Below are 19,611 nucleotides of genomic sequence, written 5' to 3'. Positions count from 1 at the left end.
CATTTATTGTAGATCAAATTACATTTCCTCATTTAAAGTTTTTATAACTAGTTTGTATAATTCATTAATAATTTGTTCAAGAATATTTGGACCTTTACCTAAAAAATTTATTTAACGAATTTATTCTTTTTAGTTTTACAAATTAAAAAAAAATTATATTGTTCATTTTCCATTTTTAGTTCTTAATATATAAGGATGAGTTATTTCAGTAAACTTAATGCAACTTAAACAGTAAATGTGACCACTGTTCTTAATTTATATAAGGCGAAAAATTTAAAATTCATTTCTCAAACTAGAATTATCTTTACATCAACTGGAACAATTTTTAACAGAATCTTTTAATCTTACAGGTACAAAATTTGATTTGCGACTATTTTCATTTCATAAATTTTTTTTGTTATTTTATAAAGTTTGTCAACAACACTCATTAAATTATCAAAATCATTAAATGTTAAAATTCTTGTCTTATGAAAATTCATTTTCATTGAAATTGTGCATTTTTTGTTCACCTCAAGTCATAAAAGCAAATTCAGTAATTTGATAATGATATAATTTGTCTTTAAGATGATTTAAATCGCTCAGGTATGGAGTTAAATCTTTTTTTGAGAAATAGTCTGACAAAGTTTCTCAATATCTTTCTTGGAATAATAGGTTTAAACCATACTTAACACATTCACATATTGTTGTTTAGGTTCTAAATATTTTATACATATGACTCAAAAACAAATTTTATATCTTTATTTTTGTAGTAACAAATCCAGTGAGCTCCAATATGATTAGAAGAATCTAAATTAACTATTTTGTTCAATAGATAATTCAATAATCACAAAAACAACAGGAAAATGATTAATTTTTAATTATTAAACTAATTCTTCTGTGTCAAAATTATATGAAGGGTTCGTAAATTTCGTAATTATTTCATTGCTGTTTCTTTTACCACTTTTACTTTCTTTTCCATTTCCAAATTATACCTTCTTCGTTCTTCTAGTTCCATATTACCTTTTTGCTCATTTCTAACTGCATCTGAAATTGCTGCAGTTCTAACAGTGGGACTACCAATTGTTGCTGAAACGATATATAGCTAATAACTATGGTAAAAACAATCCTTTGTGTTTAGTTTCTATTCTGTTAGTTAAATATTCAACCATATTTTCCACAACAGGAATAATTTGTGAATCAAGTAAATTTCCACCTGTTTTCTTTCTCCTTCTTTCCTTTTTGAACATTAATATTTATTTGTTCTTTATAGAGTTAGAGTTTGATTCAGTTTCGTTTAGTTTTACCAATTGGTGGCAAAGTATACTCGATTGAAAAATTACTCATGTACATAGATTAAAAAATAAAAAAAGAATTTTTATAACCCCATATATATTTATCAAGCCACAGGCTTAAGTGTCCTATAGCAGGCACAACATTTAAATCCACTCCTAATTTTAGCTTTCCATACATAATTCCTGTAGCTGTAGCTACAGCAATTTTTTCTCCTACTGATGCACCACTTGCATACATTCTTTCTTTTGCAGCTAATTGTAGTTTTTTATTCGTTACATGTCTTTCTTCTAATTCTTTAGTATCTCCATAAGAAGTAACATGTTATTTACATAATTTACCTAATGAATTAATTTGTTGTTCTCCTCTAGCTCATCTTTCTTCTAATTTGTTTGCCAGGACACGAAATTGATAGCTGGCGAGATGCATCTCAAATGGTAATTTATTAATCTTTTAACATGTTTTCACTTTTCCATAATATATGTCGTAAACTATTGAAAGATCTAATCAAATATGGAATTGCTTTTGGATCATTAATAATAAAATCACTAAATTTATTAATTATTCCAACTTCCTCATTATCATAATTATTATTTCCATTAATTCTCCACCCTAAATTACTGTTTATCTATCAATCAAATGTTTAACATCATTCATCCAAAATATTCACTTGGTTTTTCTGAATATTTCTTTTACTAAGTCTTCACCAACAGTTTCAAACGAATCGCCAAGATATATTTCTGAAAAACTAGGAAAATATTGCTTAAGCATTGTTTTCATCGAATTATTATAATTATTTCCTCTACTTCATTGTATTTTATTTGATTTGTTTTCAATATATTGAATCCAATAAAATCCTAGCATTACTTTTAATTTCAAAAGAGTTAAATTCTGTTAACAAATCCCCCATAGTTACTTGTTTTCCAGTTGCAAGTTTCATTAATCCTCTGTTTCTTCTATTCTTTTTCACTAATTTTTAATTTATCTCCATTGAATTCTACTTTTAATTTTACGACATATTTAAAGTGTGCATCAGTCGTAAATCTAAAAACATTGTCTTCACTATGACAACTTCTAACATTCTTACACTTATATTTTTTTAGTATCGTTTTTATTTTTCTTTGTTTTTCTTTTACTTTAATAAATTAATTATTTCTAGTTCACGTAATGTATAACCCCTTTTATCCCTTTCATAATGGGTAATTATTGGGATATTATTAAATTCTTCTAAGTATTGTTGATTATAAGGAGCCATAGGTTTTCGAAATTCTCTATTCTCTTCAGTTACTTTTAAAACTCTTTCGCCTAATCCTTCAATTCCTTGGTTAACTTCATCTATTGTATCAGTAACTGATTGATCTTTTATTTTAAATTTTTCATACTATGTTCTTGGTGCTTTCATCCATTACTTAAACTCTTCTTTTATGTGTTATTTTACTGATTTAATCGTTTGGCTTTTTTAACAATTTCTGGATCATATTTTCTAAATATTTATTAGGAATCAAAATTTGATAACCATTTTATATTCAACATTTAACGTTTATGTTTACTGTTTATGTTTTATGTTTATGTTTAATATTTAGTGTGTGCATTCAACATAAATGTTTAACAGTGATGGTTGACATTTATGTTTAGTGCTTACAATCAATGTATATGTTCTATGCCTAGAAACTTCTTAATCTTTTTTCTATTTTACCTGCACTAAGTTTTCTTGTAGTATCTATCATAATAAAACCATTTATATTTGCTGGCCGCTGTGGCCAAGAGGTTCTAGGTGCTCCAATCCAGATGCACCCTGCTGCTTTGGTCACAGGTTCGAATCCTGCCTTGGGCATACATATGTGTAATGTCCTTAGGTTATATAGGTTTAAGGTTTACTACATATTCCTTAAGAATCAGCAAACATTAAATCTCCACTAACAAATTCATGATAAATATAATTTACATTTGTATAATCTTGTCTAAAAATATTTAATAACTTAAAATTATCTCTGATTAACTGTTTTGGAATTTTTGGATGTGTTTGATCAAATGAAAGTAATTCGTTTATATCTTCCTCTAGTATCACATTCTGTACAGATACCTTGATTTCCAAGAACATAATCATCAAAAACTACAACTAAATTATCTTCACATTCATCTAATGGAATAATTTCTTCATTATTTTCAATAAAGCTTCCAGTTTTTTCATTAATTTTATCTTCAATCATTCTTACACATATTTATAGATTCTTTACATTTTGGTTGAAATAAACTTTTTGAATAAACACACCAATCATTATTTTTTCCAATTTAACCATTGTGGTATTTACCAATCATTAATGTTGATTTTTGTCCTATAATTGCATATCATATAAAATTTGGTAAAAGTTTACCATGTTCACCTTTTAATTTCTTTTCTGGAGTTCTTGTCTATGGTTCCCAATCTGTCATTTATTTACATAATTTTTACTATTATAACTGAGTTGATTATTTTTCATCCCTTAATTTTTTCTATACAAATAAAAAATGTCTTTAAATGGTAATATTGAAACTCTATTAACTGAATTTAACAATTATAGTAATGGTTGTTCTGAAGTATTCACTAAATTATCAGAAATTAGAAAACAAATCTTATGTTATTTCAAAAGCTGTGGTTCAGGCGTTCCGAAAATTCTCCCAATTTTCCGCATTTCTGGTGCAAGATGGTTCAAATCGCTCTGAGCACTATGGGACTTAACATCTGAGCTCATCAGTTCCCTAGAACTTAGAACTACTTAAACCTAATTAACCTAAGGACATCATACACATCCATGACTGAAGCAGGATTCGAACCTGCGACTGTAGCGGTTGCGCCGCTCCAGACTGAAGCGCCTAGAACCGCTCGGTCACACCGGCCGGCTATGGTACAAGATGATGAAATTGTCTCCGACACGATGATAAAAGCAACTAAGCTTAGCTGGAGCTGCGTCGAAAGCGAAGTCTTCAATTTTCTAAACATGTAGGCTATGGATGGTGCTAACGGACTTCCCACGACCACGCCATTCAACTGACTGAAATGTTTGCCGCCATACAGGAAATACGACTATGTCAACGCCGACTTAAGGAACCCCACAAGTATACCATCCAATTACTGGGAGGAGATATCTGTACAGTCCTTATCGAGAACACGCGTAAGTAGGGAGGCAACATGAAAGCCGACCATCACATCACTTTGCTCAAAACGCAGAAGTTTATTTCGATTGGTAAAATCATTGGTGTTCTTGAAACGATGCACACAGGGACTGCATGCGGTGTAAGGAGGCTGGCCAGCTGTTTTCCCAGTGTATAAAACTAAGCCACCTCCGAAAAGTCGTCCAAGAAAATGGCTGCAGTCACCCCTAAGTATAGCAGACTATTTCTTGTGAGATGTACGGGAAAAACACCACCGATAAAGGGAGCAAGAAACTTGTGTTTTTGCGTTTCTGTGGCAAAATGCCCGCAATGAATAGCCGCCTCCTGAAGAGACACAACTTTTGATGATTGTTCATGCCGCCAGCAAAAACATGACAGCTCTTGACACATGTGAGGGACGATCTAAGGCTAAGGAAGCCTTGAGTGTACAAGATACCATATCAGTGTGGCTGCTACTATGTTGGCCAAACAACGAGCACTGTGGAGCAACGCTGGAAGGAGCACGAGAGGTGCTTACGCCTACATTATCCCGAAAAATCAGCCGTAGCAGAACACGCGTTAGAAAACCAACATCGAATTCTATATGATGAAACGTCTGCCATTATGAAGACGAAGGGATTTTGGAATAACGATATAAAAGGAACTATAGAAGTAAACATATCCTAAAACACCGTTAATAAGGACGGCGGTCTGTAGCTCAACATAGCCTGGGATTTTGAAGCGGGGCTGACGGACACAGGAGAAGAAAAGACATTACCGCGGAAGAAAGCACGAGTGACGTCATACCCAGGAGCGCGGTTATATAACGGTGAGGTCACAACTACATGGCAGGCATATACCGCTAGACAATGGTCGAGGAGAATTCGGTCGAAAGCTATGAAGGACGCGGCTAGAAACCGGAGAAAATTATATTACCTCTAATTGGCCTACAAACACTTCCTAAGCTATAGCACGTGCATGTCGCGTGAGATTTTAAGTATTCTCGCGCTCTGATCTGGGGGAAATTTAATGTAATTTGATTTTGTACTGCGAGACGTTTTCGCTGAAGGGTGTAGTTTCCGAGCTATTCGAGAAAAAACTACAAAAGTGATATTAAGTATGTTCTGCCTCGGAAACGATTCGGAATAGGACGTATGTCCATATGAAGTTTTATGTTCAGAGTCAGTAATACTATTCCCCCTCGAAGCATGTACAGTACCTCCTGACTCACCCAGTATAAACTAATGATAGAGTGGAAATATTATTTAACGACACAAAATAATTTGTCAGAGCCTCACAATTAGGTACAATAGTAAAGCTAAAACTACTTCCAATCGGGGACTCCTGATCTCGGTTTTCTGCAGTTTCTCGATTTACGTCAGATGTGCAATTGTAAAGTCCTCGAAGTAACTCCGCGAACGGTTCTGTATATGGCAATGCAACTGACTTAATGTTCGTCTCTAATTATCACAATGTCGAGACGGCGTGACGCATTCCCCAGAAACAGGCCAGAAATAGCGTATAATTTATTAATTTCCTGATAGATGCCCTTGTTTGGCTTCAATTGTAAGATTTTGTAAGATTTTTCGGGACCAAGATAACATTTACGTCCGAAAAGTACACATTTAGGAAAACATATTGCCAAAATTTATGTTTCCTTCTTACTACATGACCAACGTAAGAAATTATGCAGGATGTAACAAAAACGTATGGCACTAATTTCAGGACACATTCCTCATATGTCGATCAAGAAATTATGTATTAGAACATAGGCCTCTTCCAGCCGGAGGTTCGAGTCCTCCCTCAGGCATGGGTGTGTGTGTTGTTCTTATCATAAGTGAGTTAAATTAGTTTAAGTAGTGTGTAAGTCTAGGGACCGATGACCTACGCAGTTTGGTCCCTTAGGAATTCACACATATTTGAACATGGGTCTGGAAACGCTTTGTTTCCATGTTGTAACTCATTTTCTCCGACTCATTAATAATGGGTAACACACACGAACAGAACGCACCAACATACTACACGCAACTCGTCCCTACAGGAGATGTTCAATACGTCCCCCGTGAGCGTTGACACATGTATCAACTCCCCGTGACAGTGATTTTCGATTGCACTGATGAATCGCTCGAGTAATGCATATGCTTTTGCAGCCTTCCATAATACGGGCACGGAGACTCTTAAAGTCTTGCACTGGGGTTCTATACAGAAGAGATTTCAAGTGCCCCCACAATTAAAAGTCTGGTGGGTTTACGTCCGGAGAGCGTGGAGGACAGGCAATTGGTGCATCACTACTTACCCATCTTTCGCTGAATCTGTTATTTAGAAGCTGCCGGCATTAACTCTAAAGCGAGGAGGCACTCCACTGTGCGTTAAGGACATATTTTGTCGCCAAGCTAAAGCACATCTGCTAACAAAAATGGTTCAAATGGCTCTGAGCACTATGGGACTTAACATCTCAGGTCATCAGTCCCCTAGAACTTAGAACTACTTAAACCTAACTAACCTAAGGACATCACACACATCCATGCCCGAGGCAGGATTCGAACCTGCGACCGTAGTGGTCGCGCGGTTCCAGACTGAAGTGCCTATAACCGCTCGGCCACCAGCGGCCGGCCATCTGCTAACAGATCAGGCAAAACATTCTCTACGAAATTGTAATAACTTTGTCCGTTGAATCTGGGTGGAAGAAAGTGAGACCCTACCAAAGAGTCGCCAACAATGCTGACCCAAACATTGACAGAAAATCTTTGTTGATGACTTCCTTCAACTGTTGCGTGAGGATTAACGTCTGCCCATACCTGAAGATTGTGAAAATTTACAATTTGATCTCACTGAAATGACGCCTCATCTGTAGAAAACACCATTGCACTAAAATTAGAGTTGACATTTTGTTGAATAAACCATTCGTTGAAGAGTAACCTTGCAGGAAAATCAGCTGCTGATAGTGCCGGCACAAGCTGTAATGGGTATGGATACTGCTGCAACACTCGCCAGACAGTCATGTGGTCAACATTTAGTGTTGCAGCTACAGATGTTTTACTGACGCTAGGGTCATCAACTGCATGAAGAATTGCCGCCTCCATTTGGGTGTCCTCATCCTTCTAGGCCACCACCAGTCGCGTGTATCAGGCTTAAATGCCACATGTTACCTAAATCGACGCTCGTCCTGAAAACCTCTCCCCGTACAGACGTCGAGCGCGAGCGCAATTGCCGTCAGCTAGTCCACACATCAATGGGCATCTGCCATCTCTCCATTTGTGTACACTACCATTGAACGAGCCAAGTCTCTGATTACCTCTACGTAGTAATCCGTATGCTTGCAGTCGTACTGATCGCTGGGACAGGTGATGTTACCTGTAAACAAGCAATGACGTACGTAGTATGGCAACAGGGACTTGCCAAATAGAACACTGGTAGCGCACGTAACCAGACGTCACCAAGAGCGGATGTTTCCCATTATTCTAACGTTCCGTTCTTGTGTGTTTCCTATGATTAATGAGTTGGAGAAAATGAGTTGTAACATGGAAACAAAGCATTTCCTGTCCACATTCATACAACATAACTGCTTCGTCTACGTGAGAGGAATGTGTCCTGCAATTTGTGCCGTACATTTTTGTTACACCCTGTATATTGCAACCACTCAGTTGAATCAACAAATTTTGAAAGTCAGACCAATAAAAAAGTAAATTATATTTTTTCATTTTCTTCTAACGAGTTACTACTAGAATGTACGGCGTTCCACAGTTCGTATCACAGGCTTCTAGGGATTGTGGAGGAGACTCATTAGATAAAGTTTTGATAAGGAAGCCATAGTCGGAAATGTAAAGATTGCATATAAAATAAGTTTGAAAACTGAATCACTTTTTGATCCCCCTCTCCACTGTTTGCAGACAAATTAAGAAGAAGGAGACGTCATCAGTCGCATTTGTAATGATGATATCACACATCGTTTTCGTTCGGCTACAAAAACAGCCACTAGAAAATGGCACGTTTGCAACCGGGAGAGCTGACTGTGGTGCTCTACGGACGCGCAGCACTCTCGACTTAGAAGAGGACGTCCTTCGTCACGTCCAAGAGAATCAGCCGACGGGTAGTTACACGAAACATTGCACATGTCATGTGCTCCCGTAGAGCACACAGGTCACAGCCCACTGTCCCCACCGTGCGCGTGACGTGAAGTTGTAGATTTGAGTGTGATCCCATATTCAAACTCATTTTCCATCCAAACGCCCCGTTTCCCGGCATGGGTTCATTATCAATATTGTATCCACGAAGTCCCCTATACAGCCTCTAGCATCCCGTAATAGAAATTACTACACACCATGTATGCTTGTGTGTGCAGAAACGGAGGTACGTCGTTTCTGGCGTGTCATTTGTAAACAAGCCTTTTGTGGTCGATACAACTCAAATACGTAGATGGAACTTAAATAGTGGCAACACTGCTGTGGAGACACCATGCAATGGAATCTACTATTGTCGCTGATAGCACACGTTGTTGACATACTTACCTTACCTCCAAGCGAATGGACTCACCCGTCTCGCGTCACCGGCGTGCGCACAATCGAGGGAAACACAGTCACTTGTGAGCGAGTGGTCTAACGTAACGGTGTCACTATGTTTTCGAAACAGGAGAAACGGAGTAGGATCAAGATTGAATGTGCCAGAAGTCGTACAGCACGACAGTGTCATCAAGGTCTTCAAGTGGCGTGCGGGGAATCGGCATTGCCCTACAGAACAGTGGCATGTTGGGTAAAAACATTCAACGAAGGTCGGCAAACTGTGACAGATATGCATCGGGCAGGCCGTCCTAGCGTCTCTGAAGAAGAAGTGCATGCTGTTGCCGCGTTAGTGGACAGTGGTCGACGGCATACGATTCGCGAACTCGCCCACGAAACCGGATTAGCGCATAAGACTGTGCTTCGCATTCTGAAGGAACGCATGGGTATGCGAAAAATTGCATCACGATGGGCTCCGCATGACTTGATGGAAATGCAGGAATGAATGCGTTACGACGCTGCTCAGACGCACTTGGAGCGCTATGAGCGCGAAGGAGAGGCTTTCTTACGCCGTATCGTAACACTCGATGAGACATGAGCCACATCGTACGAGCCAAAGCTGAAACGTCAATCCAACGAATGACGTCATTATGGTTCGCCGCGAAAGTCGAAAGTGTGTCAGAGCCCCAGTATGATGAAAGTTATGGTGATTCTCGTGTACGACTGTGATAGTATTATCCTAACGCATTACGTTCCTCCACGGCAGACCGTCAATGCACAGTATTACTGTTCGTTTTTGGAGCATCACTTGCAACTAGCTTTGCGAGAGAATCGGCGACACTTTCTGCGCAACCCACCCATCGTTTTGCACGACAATGCGCGGGCGCATTCAGCGCAGGCTGTGGCCAATCTGTTCGGTCGATGGGACTGGAAAGTACTGTATCATCCACCATATTCCCCGGACTTAAGTCCTTGTGACTTTGATATGATTTCGAAGATGAAGGAACCACTTCGTTGCATTCGCTTCAGAACTGTTCCAGAGATTCTTCGCCGGCCGAAGTGGCCGTGCGGTTAAAGGCGCTGCAGTCTGGAACCGCAAGACCGCTACGGTCGCAGGTTCGAATCCTGCCTCGGGCATGGATGTTTGTGATGTCCTTAGGTTAGTTAGGTTTAACTAGTTCTAAGTTCTAGGGGACTAATGACCTCAGCAGTTGAGTCCCATAGTGCTCAGAGCCATTTGAACCATTTGAACCAGAGATTCTTCAAGCAATAGACCGCTCGATTCGCACCATCAACAGAACAGGCTCTGCTAACGGTATACTACGCCTTCCTTATAGTTGCAACGAGTTCTACACATCGCTGGTGACTACTTTGAAGGACAGTAACAGGTGCAAACATGTAACTCTTTTGAATCGATTGTGAATAAGTAGTTGCCACTATTTAAGTTCCAATCCTCGTATATTGTTCTTGCCTTTTACCGTCATCTCTTGTAACCAGTTAGTCAATACTCATTATTACAGCTCATTAAATCGATAACGTGAAGGCCAGTATCCTCATATTCGTGCATTATGAGAGGTGTAGACGAAAGAGTGCATCACAGATCACCTACAATAGAAAATTTTACAGCTTTGGACATTCATGCAAAAGGATATCCTTTGTCGAATACAATATAAATCAGTTCTCTATATACCTCAATTACTATTATTCTAAAAGAGTCCACACATGAACGATATAATATACCCTGCAATAAGCAGAGTAAACAGGAGAAATTAGTTTGGTTCGTAAAAGCTTGTCCGCAGAGATTAATCACGAAGCTGACTTAATTTGTAGATTTCAATGTTTAGCAGATTTCACTAGAAAATGGATTTGAGGTTAAGCCGCTTATTAGGGGCTGCAACACAGAAATCTCCGTCAGATGTGTATGTGCCCTGGAGCTTTCTGATACGTTCGCGGGATGTCAACATGCAAACAAAAGTTATGAACCGCGAAATAAGCGGATAAATGCGTCGGACAACCGAACGTGACAATGAGAACGAAGTTATCACAGGACAGCAAACGCACCCATCCAGATGAAAAAAATCTGTACATGTAGATGCCGTTCGAGTGTGCAGTGGACTTACACCCGGAAGAACAGCGGTTCAAAACCCAATCAGGCCACATAGATGTACTATTTCAGGGGCCTGCCTAAATCGATTAAAGTAAATGCCGGCATGGGTGCTTTGAAAGGACCTGGCCGATTTCCCAACCTATTTTACTTCTATCCGAGTTTGTGTCTCGCCCATAATATCGTCGTTGACGTGACGTTAAACCCTGATCGTTTTACATGTGTAGAGAAAAGTGTCATCAGTAAATTGATAATTGAAAACAGAAGACAATCGAAAAACAAAACAAAAAAGCGTTGAAGAGTTTAGATAGATAGCTAAGCAAGTAGAATAGAATTAGCCAACTCAGATCTCATTTTAAGAACTATGTGGAGAGGTTGCACTTCTTTGTACATTTGGTAGATACTGTAATTTACAACAGATATTAAAGCGAATAATGAATTAGAAAAACACTCCTGCACAGCATACGCAATGAATGACATGTCCTGTTTCATCTTTTCTGCAATGAAATTCGGAGTATACGAAGTGTTCCATGAGAAACGGCTAATACTCATGTATGGGATATAAGCGGTTATTTAATGTTAGAATGTCCGTGCAGACATACGCACTATTACTAATGGTTAGCAAACCAAACACGTTTTATGCACCGCAATTTTCCATCTTAGCCAGCCTTTTCCTAAACTTCTCACGTAAGCCGAGCCGTTCTAGGCTTTTCAGTCTGGAACCGCGCGACCGCTACGGTCGCAGGTTCGAATCCTGCCTCGGGCATGGATGTGTGTGATGTCCTTAGGTTAGTTAGGTTTAAGTAGTTCTAAGTTCTAGGAGACTGATGACCTCAGAAGTTAAGTCCCATAGTGCTCAGAGCCATTTGAACCATTTCTCACCTAAACACTTTGCTCCGAGTGTATGTGCGATAGACATCTATGATGTCATGAAACTGCCAAGGTTCTTCGCTGTATATATCTCTGCAGCTATTGTGACGCGTCACTGAACTCCCTGTTGATTATACACTGAAGCGAAAGAAAATGTGTAAATTTCTAAGGGACCTACCTGCTGAGGTCATCGGTTCTTTGACCTACACACTACTTAAACTAGCTTAAGCTAATGTACGCTAAGAACAACACACACACCCATGTCCGAGGGAGGACTCGAACCTCCGGCTGGAGGAACCGCGCAATCCGTGAAATGGCGCCTGAAACGGCGAGGCCATTCCGCGCGGCGCAGAAGCGAAAGAGAGTATAGGCATGCGTACTCAAATACAGAGATATGTAAACAAGTAGAATACTGTGCTGCTGACGGCAACGCCTATGTAAGACAAGAAGTGTCTGGGGAAGTTGTTAGATCGGTTACTTTTGCTACAATGGCATGTTGTCAAGATTTAAGTGAGTTTGAGCGTGGTGTTATAGTCGGCATACGAGCAATGGGGCACAGCATCTCGTAGGTAGCGATGACGTGAGGATTTTCCCGTACGGCCAGTTCACGAGTGTACAGTGAATATGAGGAACCAGGTAAAACAACAAATCTCTGTCATCGTTCAGAGTGACAGAAGTGCAACCCATCCACAAATTAAAGGAGATGGAGCCTTTGGGTGATATTCAGACGTCGGATCATCTGACTGTGAATGGAGTCTGGGCCTGGGGCCACATCGTGAGATGAGGCAAGAACCTGAAGCAATTCCCAGTCAGTGGAAAGTTTATTACGTAATTCGTCACAGCCAGAGTTGAGCTAGAGGGGATGTCTTCAATTTGTGACTTACACATTTGGGAGGAAGTCACATAAGAAGAGGACGCTGATGCGATCGCAGATTGGGTCACCAGGTGTTTAGAAAGAGAAAATATATCAGTAAAAAGACCATCCTGCAAGAAAATATCTGGCACAGTTGTGGATCTTTGGCGGCCAAGAAGACTACAGAACGTGGCCCATAGTTCAGATGAAGAGGTATACATTCCCAGGGTGGCCAAATAACGCTCCCAGCATTCCTTCTTACTGCGCTTGGTTAGATATCAAACCTTAGCAAGAAGTCACTTAAAAATAGGAAGGTTGGCCTGTGAAGGATGTCGCTTGAAACGTTGCAGGGCCATTCGGCGATCCACTACAGTTATGGCAATGTCTTTGGTCCACCATAGTACCAGATAGTGACAGAGTGGACCTTTAGAAAGGGGAATGTCAGTCCCAGTGGCATCGGTGATTGCATCAAAGACGTCTTGTACAACCTCGCTGATGCAACCTGACAAAGGGCGCTCGAAGGTAACGACATAGGTGTATAACTGTCAGTTGACTCTTCAATGTACACATTGTGGTAATCGATCCAGTTGACAGCAGAAAGATCATCATGTAGTAACCAATGTAACGAAGCCATGAGACTGGGGGAGGAGAATGCTGGTGAGTCAGAAGGCTCCTACCAGACGAAATGGTACTCCCCCACAGTGGGTGGTGTGCATTGAAGTCCATAGCTAGGAAAAATTGGGTGGGGGAGAGGGATACTTTTTGGATTAAGATGTTCAATTCAATGTAGGTAAGTGGCCTATCTGTAGGTAAATAAACGTTACAAATGATTACCGCTGGGGTCGTTTGCACCCACACCGCTATTGCTTCCAACAGAGTATGAAGGAGAATCCACTCACTGACGTCACCTTTGAGAACCATTGTACAGATTCCCCCCCCCCCCCTCCTCTCCATCCCCATCCCCGCAGTTCCTCTCTTGGAACCAGCCAGCTTAGTTCCAACAAAATGTACGATAACTACAAAGAGTTAAGGAATGGTCATCAGTCAAGTGTTTCTTATAGAGCAATGTAAATTGCAGAACAGGAAGAAATAAGATGTTGTAGTCCCTGCTGGTGACAGTAGTATGCATTACGTTCCACTGAATGATCATATTTTGGGGGTCCAGGTTAGGCGTGAAACTGCTACGACGACTGTCATGCCCCAGGATTATTGCTTGTCACTGGTGGGAATGGAACCATATTAGTGAATACAGATTCAGAATTCGACTGCTTTGGTGGATCTGGTGCCTCCAGAGTCATCAAAGTAATCTTCTCTCGATTCTCCTTCTCCTTTATTTATATTCTTGTAAATTCTGTTCTTTCTTGAAGACTGGGTGGTGAACGTGGAAGATGGTGTTTCGTACAATTGACATACAAAGACAGTTTTCGGCTAGGATTATCTTTGTCAAATGATCGTCGGATCGTCGAAAGTTTTTGCAATGTGCATCTCAGTGCGGTGCGATAGTATATGACCAAAACGTAAGCAACGGGCCACAGGGTAGCCAGGGTAGAGACAGCAGTAGGATGACAAGTGTCTGCATGGAAATTTCTACATCTACATCTACATGGACACTCTGCAAATCACATTCAAGTGTCTGGCAGAGGGTTCATCGAGCCACCATCACAATTCTCTATCACTCCAATCTCGTATAGAGCGTGGAAAGAATGAACACCTATATCTTTCCGTACGAATTCTGATTTCCCTTATTTTATCGTGGTGATCCTTCCTCCCTATGTAGGTCGGTGTCAACAAAATATTTTCACATTCGGAGGAGAAACTTGGTGATTGGAATTTCGTGAGAAGATTCCATCGTAACGAAAAACGCTTTTTTTTTTTAAATGATGTCCAGCCCAAATCCTCTATCAGTTCAGTGAAACTCTCTCCCATATTTCGAGATAATACCAAACGTGCTGTCCTTCCTTGAACTTTTTCGATGTACTCCGTCAGTCCTATCTGGTAAGGATCCTACACCGGGCAGCAGTATTCTAGAAGAGGACGGACAAGCGTAGTGTAGGCAGTCTCCTTACTAGATCACTTACATTTTCTAAGTGTCCTGCCAATGAAACGCTGTCTTTGGTTATCCTTCCCCACAACATTTTATATGTGTTCCTTCCAGTTTAAGTTGTTCGTAATTGTAGTTCCTAGGTATTTAGTTGAATTTACGGCCTTTATATTTGAATGATTAATCGTGTAACTGAAGTTTAACGGATTCCTTTTAGCACTCATGAGGATGACCTCACACTGTTCATTATTTAAGGTCAACTTCCAATTTTCACATCATTCAGATATCATTTCTAAATCGTTTTGCAATTTGTTTTCATCTTCTGATGGGTTTATTAGTCGATAAATGATAGCGTCATTTGCAACAAACGTAAAACGGCTGCTCAGATAGTCTCCCAAATCGTTTATATAGATAAGGAACAGCAAAGGGCCTATAACACTAACGCCAGAAATCACTTCAGTTTCACTCGATGACTTTCTGTCTATTAATACGAACTGTGACCTCTCTGACAGGAAGTCACAAATCCAGTCACATAACTGAGACGATATTCCATAAGCATGCAATTTCACTACAAGCTTCTTCCGTGGCGCAGTGTGAAAAACCTTCTGGAAATCCAGAAATACGGAATCGATCTGAAATCCGTTGTCAATAGCACTCAATACTTCATGTGAATAAAGAGCCAGTTGTGTTTCACAAGAACAATGTTTTCTTACCCATATTGACTGTGTGCCAATAGACCGTATTCTTCGAGGTAATTCATAATGTTAGAACACAATATATGTTCCAGAATCCTGCTGCATATCGACATTAATGATATGGGCCTGTAATTAAGTAGATTACACCTACTACCTTTCGTTAATATTAGCGTGACCTGTGCAACTTTCCAGTTTTTGGGTACGGATCTTCCGTCGAGCGAACGGTTGTATATGATTGTCAAGTATGGACTAACGCATCAGCATACTCTGAAAGGAAACTAATTGGTATACAGTCTGGACCAGAAGACTTGCCTTTATTAAGAGATTTAAGTTGCTTCACTGCTCCGAGGATATTTACTTCTGGGTAACTCATTATGGCAGCTGTTCTTGATTCGAATTCTGGAATATTTACTTCGTCTCCTTTGGTGAAGGAATTTCGGAAGGCTGTGTTTAGTAACTATGCTTTGGCAGCACTGTCTTCGATAGCATCTCAATTGCTACCGCGCCGAGAAGGCATTGACTGTGTCTTGCAGCTAGCATACTTCACATACGAAGAGAATCTCTTTGGATTTTATGCCAGGTTTCGAGACAAAGTTTCGTTGTGAAAAGTATTATAGGCGTCTCGCATTGAAGTCCGTGCTAAATGTCGTGCTTCTATATAAGATTGCCAATATTGGAGATTTTGCGTCTGTGTCTAATAAATCAGATTAACACCCAGAGATTCAAGAACCCAACTACCGTAGCATTCAGGTGAAACTACATAATTCGCCCCTGATTAGGAACTTGTAATATGTCACAAAATCGGTTTACTTTCCGACGCAAACGAAAACGCGAGAACTGTGGCTATTAGATATTAAATAAACACGCAGAAACAAAAGAAAGAAAACTATTAAAGCACACAGGTGATATTATAAATTTTGCTCCTGGTTAGGAGCTGTCTGACGAAACAGCAAGATAAAAAAGGCCCTTGTTTTGGTTTAATGTGATATGTTTCATGTGTGAAACGTCCACCTTGATGCCACCCACTCTCATCAAGGGCTCACCTACTGAGAGCTACCCAGCCACGGTAAAGGTAATCTGGCCCGATGTCCATTGATGGAAGTCCTGGTGCCTAAGAATATAGGCATCATCTACATGACGTGCTTGGGGAGCTAACAGCTCAGGTATCATCAGTGTGATCCCTGTGTTTCCAGTTGGCTCTAACGAGAGGGTACTTAACGACTCCACCATGTGTGACTGGCTACCGCTTTGCCTTTTAAGTGCATATGTGGATTTACTCAGCTATTGTACGCAGATGACTTTTGACACTGCAAGCAGTAGGCGTTATTTCAGTTGTTCGCCAGTCGGTATACGCAACAGAAAAACATTTTGAGAACGGAGATCAAACCCAAAATGGGGCCAAAAATTACTTCATCTGAAAGGTGAAGAAATTAGATAAATAAATTTGTCGAGAAGGGAAAGCAGAACCTAGGGGATAGCCAGGTCAACATCAAAGGCAGCCATCATAAAAAATTGAGTAAGATATGTAAGCATAGACGAAGATCAAAGATTGCAGCAAAAGATAGGAAGTAGGTGCTGAAGTAGATTAGGCCACCATGTTTGCAACGCACGTCCTCATGAAAGAATCTTGAGGCGCTGTGGGGGCTATCCTGTTAAGGTGAGGCTTACTTCCAAATCAAGAGCATACATTAAAACTGTGGATTAAAAGTATCCCAATCCAAACACTTAAATCGTGTACAGGAATGTGATACAGATGATTTATATCCTTAATTTATCGTGTATGCATTCGAGTAATGCTATCACTTTCAGGCTATTTCTACAATAAAATGTTATTCCACAAGAAAATTACACCAGAATGAGACATTTCATTTCGGGTATGATGACCTTATAAGGAAGTTAAACAGTTTTATTTCCCCACATTATTTCCATTCAAAGCTCCCTCTCAAGAACAAATCTGATAAACGTACGCTTGCATATTCTGCGATTCATGCCCTTTCTCGTGGCCGTAGCACGGAGGAGTGAACATCGTAGCTGGAGTAGTAGAAGGTAGTATAATTTTACTCGTACCTCGGTAGCATGCGCTCCTCCTTAGTCGATGTTGTGATGGAGAACTTTTCACCGCCGGTGTTTCGATGCATAGGGAAGCAGTAGTAGTGCACTAAGTTACTCATATCCTTATTGAAACCAATGACCTGGTATAAATTTCAAACCTGCCCTAAATGTCTCATGGAGTAATGGAATACGACACTACTGATGTTGATCTGTCCACAGGATAGAGGCATTGAGCTCGGCAGCCACTTTGATACCATCAGAGTGAAGTAGATCCAATTCCAAAGAAGGCAAATGGTGCGAATGTAAGCGAACAGTCAATGTAATAAATCATAGCCTCAAAATAGTGACACGAATTATTTACTCATGACTGGAAAAAGAGGCAGAAACTGACCTTACGGAACATTAGTTTTGGTTCCAGACCAAGGTAGGGACGTAGGATAGGAGTCTATAACGACCCTACTACTTGTCTTAGAAGATAGAGAAAATAAAAGATAAGCCGACATTGATAGTTTTTGTAGATTCAGAGGAAGAGTTTGACATTCTCGGCTGGAATATGCTGTTTGAAATTCTGAAGGTAACAGGGATAAAAAAAACAAGGAGCGAAAGGCCATCTACAACTTGTACAAAACCAGACTGTAGTTATAAGACACAAAGTTCATGAAAAGGCAGCAGTAGTTGAGAAAAGAGTCTACATCTACATCTACATCCATACTCCGCAAGCCACCTGACGGTGTGTAGCGGAGGGTACCTTGAGTATCTCTATCGGTTCTCCCTTCTATTCCAGTCTCGTATTGTTCGTGGAAAGAAGGATTGTCGGTATGGCTCTGTGTGGGCTCTAATCTCTCTGATTTTATCCTCATGGTCTCTTCGCGAGATATACGTAGGAGGGAGCAATATACTGATTGACTCCTCGGTGAAGGTATGTTCTCGAAACTTCAACAAAAACTCGTACCGAGCTACTGAGCGTCTCTCCTACAGAGTCTTCCACTGGAGTTGATCTATCATCTCCGTAACGCTTTCGCGATTACTAAATGATCCTGTAACGAAGCGCGCTGCTCTCCGATGGATCTTTTCTATCTCTTCTATCAACCCTATCTGGTATGGATCCCACACTGCTGAGCAGTATTCAAGCAGTGGGCGAACAAGCGTACTGTAACCTAATTCCTTTGTTTTCGGATTGCATTTCCTTAGGACTCTTCCAATGAATCTCAGTCTGGCATCTGATTTACCGACGATCAACTTTATATGATCATTCCATTTTAAATCACTCCTAATGCGTACTCCCAGATAATGTATGGAATTAACTGCTTCCAGTTGCTGACCTGCTATATTGTAGCTAAATGATAAGGGATCTTTCTTTCTATGTATTCGCAGCACAGTACACTTGTCTACATTGAGATTCAATTGCCATTCCCTGCACCAAGCGTCAATTCCCTGCAGATCCTCCCGCATTTCAGTACAATTTTTCATTGTTACGACCTCTCGATATACCACAGCATCAACCGCAGAAAGCCTCAGTGAACTTCCGATATTATCCACAAGGTCATTTATGTATATTGTGAATAGCAACGGTCCTACGACACTCCCCTGCGGCACACCTGAAATCACTCTTACTTCGGAAGACTTCTCTCCATTGAGAATAACATGCTGAGTTCTGTTATCTAGGAACTTTTCAATCCAATCCCACAATTGGTCTGATAGTCCATATGCTCTTACTTTGTTCATTAAACGACTGTGGGGAACTGTATCGAACGCCTTGCGGAAGTCAACAAACACGCCATCTACCTGGGAACCCGTGAGTCTCGTGGACGATTAGCGCGAGCTGGGTTTCACACGATCGTCTTTTTCGAAACCCATACTGATTCCTACACAGTAGATTTATAGTCTCCAGAAAAGTCATTATTTTCGAGCATAATACGTGTTCCAAAATTGCGTACTTCCCAGACCCCAGCGATCAACGTTATCAGAACCGCATGTGCCAGATATAACAAATCAGTAACATTGGGAGGTGACTGACAAAGGGAAGACAACCTTCGTTGTCAACAATTGCAGTTACCAGATCTCACTGCGTATGTGCCAAATAAATCATAACAGGCGTA

This window comes from Schistocerca serialis, chromosome 3, assembly GCF_023864345.2.
Source record: "Schistocerca serialis cubense isolate TAMUIC-IGC-003099 chromosome 3, iqSchSeri2.2, whole genome shotgun sequence".
In the NCBI taxonomy this organism is placed as follows: domain Eukaryota; kingdom Metazoa; phylum Arthropoda; class Insecta; order Orthoptera; family Acrididae; genus Schistocerca; species Schistocerca serialis.
The sequence above is the reverse complement of the archived record's forward strand: the minus strand, read 5'-3'. Positions refer to the sequence as shown.